Here is a 3,083-nt window from a genome sequence, read left to right on the forward strand (position 1 = left end):
AAATTGATTGACCAATAAAGAATAAATTAATAAATAACGTTTATGTAACTAAAAACATACGTAGCATTATTATTACATGTCGATACACCTTTAAAAGGGTCTTGAATGGAATGTAACTCTTCATTCTCATCATCAGAAGTAAGATCTACCATTGGAATAGGTCCGATAATGCGTTTCTTAGGTAAAATCTTTTGTTTACCAGATTTAAGCTTGGTCAACGAAGAAGATTGACGAATGGAGTTACTATTTTGTGTAATAATGTTTGAAACAATAGAAAATGGAGAACTGCTAGAAGTAGGGGTTAATTGGTTATTCAAAGTAAGAGCACCTGTAAAAGTCACAAATAAAAGCTAGTAACATAAAGTTAAGATTATATTTGTATTTTAATCTATATATATATATATATATATATATATATATATATATATATATATATATATTTTCTACACACAAACACACACACACACACACATATATATATATATATATATTGAGATATAAAATTTTATTAGATTACGTACCACTTGTTATGCCACTTAAGGGTGTTGTTATGGTTAAAGATTTCAAGTTACGCACTGTGTGGAAACTATTAGATGAAGAAGGAAGATTAGGATTATAATTCCCTTGGTCGATGAACTTGGATCTGTTAACAACTTTAAAGGATCCTCTACCACACGGACCAGTATTTTGTTTATTTGAATTTGTTCGCCTACAAATCGAGACAAATCTTGCGCATTTTTCTTCTATGAGCAACAAGTAATGCTGAAATGTTCATATTATTAATTTTTATATAAAATAATACTAATTCATATATCGAGTTAAAATAAAAAAAACAATGTATCAATTATTTTCTTTTGTAAAACGTTACATTAACATATGACTTACCGTTTGAGTTACAAGCTAATGGAACTGCATCATTTGTATCTAACAATGTACGTATATAAAAAACATGCAAGTACAACACATCATACACGAGCTTTAAATATTTAAAAATAACTAAAATTGTACGATACCGATAGATGATTGAGGTGTCGTCCTGAATGATATACCTAAAATAGTAGATCAAAAAAAAAAAAAAAACTAACGTATTAGAAATACATTTAAAGTGTACAATAAAAAAAGAAAAATTAATGTAAAATTCTAAACGAAGACTTATAAAACGTAAAATTTTACCATTGGTGATATTTGACAATGATGTTCTTCTAAGTGTACCTAAATAATTATTTGGTAACATAAGGTCATAAATATATATTTAATATTAGATGCTATAAATTTAACTGTTAACGAAAAACGAAATGTATGATGATTCTCCAACTAAACCATTATCAATCAACAGTATCAATCAACGGTGTATTTTCTAATCTTCTCTTATTTGTCATTTCCTATAATAGATAAATAAAACAAATATAAGAATTAATTTAAATAATACAAAACTAAAAAAAATAATGATGACATAGCCGTTGTTTAGCTATACCATCACATCAATATCTTCTTCCAAACACAAAAATTATTACCATCTAAATTTCTATCCCTTCAACACATTTACCAAACATAAATCATCTTCATCATCGGTTAGGGTTTTCAACAAAGCTTTCTATCATCACTTCGAAGATAATCAGAGGGTTTCGAACATACGTTGTTGGTTAATTTCAAACAAAAATGTATGATTCTTATCATCTATTATACTAAACATTTAGTAATTTTTGAATGATAAAAATCAGTTAAATCGATATGTAAGTGAAATTCTGATGTAGGAAGAACAGGGAAACAAATTGAAACAAAAAATCAGTAGTATTTATAGATTGCATGTTTAGAATATCAAAGATTTAATGTGTTGATGAATGTTAGGGCAGGATTTTTATGACCTATGATCCTTACTTGATATCCTAACAAGTGATCCTTGTTTCTTTGGCAGATAGTGATCACGGATCATCCTAAGGATCCTCATACCAACGATTGTTCTTTTTGGATTTAATGTTGTTTTGCAGGAATTACGAGTTGGACCTGGTCTTAGCAACGTAAACAAGGAATCTGTCACGCTAATTTCGCACATGCATAATCAAAGATGGACGTTATGGATAATATGGAAACTCAGCACAATTCAAGGGAAATTAATTAGGCTAAATTTACTTCTATTTCTAAAGGGGTAACGAGCTAGTAGTTAGGTGATTTGCCTAAAATAGAACCACACACACTTGTATAAATGGCACTCTTGAACATTCGGAAGAGACAACACATTTCTCACACGCTTTAGCGTACGATACTATAGTGATCCTTGTACCTAGCTCGTTACCATCCGAAGTTGTAAACATTGTTTGTTATATTGAAGTTTGGTGATCGGTAGTTTCCATCACCCGAGGTTTTTTATGCCGGAGATCATTCATTGATCAAGGGCTTTTTCCTCGTATAAATCCTTGTGTCACTTGTGCAATTTTCATTATAGTGATCCTTATCTTTGTTCATCATACCAAGCATCATTCCCCGTTTACAAAGAGTTTGGTTGCATTATCCTTGTGTGATTTTTGACCAAAACAGTTTGGCGCCCACCGTGGGGCAATTGGTGCTTCATTCATAAGAAAATTTTTCTGTTGGTGATCATTCCGGAAGCGTTGCATGGCTTCATCGTTGAAGAATACTTCCACAGCGATGTCTGCAGTCAATTCATCTAATGGCATTCCACCTTTGCCTCCACCACCAGCTGGATCTCAGAAAAATGCTGGGAAGAGACCAACTCCTATCTTCTCTAAACCTTCATCTTCTGCTCTAACTTCTTCTGCTCCCAGTACTAGTGATATATTTACTTTGATTTTGCAGATGAGGGATCATATGCAGCAGCAGGATGAAACTAATGACAGGATCCTCAAGGAAATCGGAGATCTCAAAAGGCAAAAGAAAACGGCAGAGGATCATTCCCCACTAATGCCCAAATCTTTGAATTTTGATACTCCGATGATTACTTCTCAGCCATCAGAGGCCCCAGACATTCAACATATGGGTGGATTAAGAGGAGTGCATTTCGGCCCAGCAGCAGTGACTCAGGCATCAGGATCATATTTCCAACCGGCAGGATCCTATACTTAGCA

This window comes from Helianthus annuus, chromosome 10 (assembly GCF_002127325.2).
Source record: "Helianthus annuus cultivar XRQ/B chromosome 10, HanXRQr2.0-SUNRISE, whole genome shotgun sequence".
Lineage (NCBI taxonomy): Eukaryota > Viridiplantae > Streptophyta > Magnoliopsida > Asterales > Asteraceae > Helianthus > Helianthus annuus.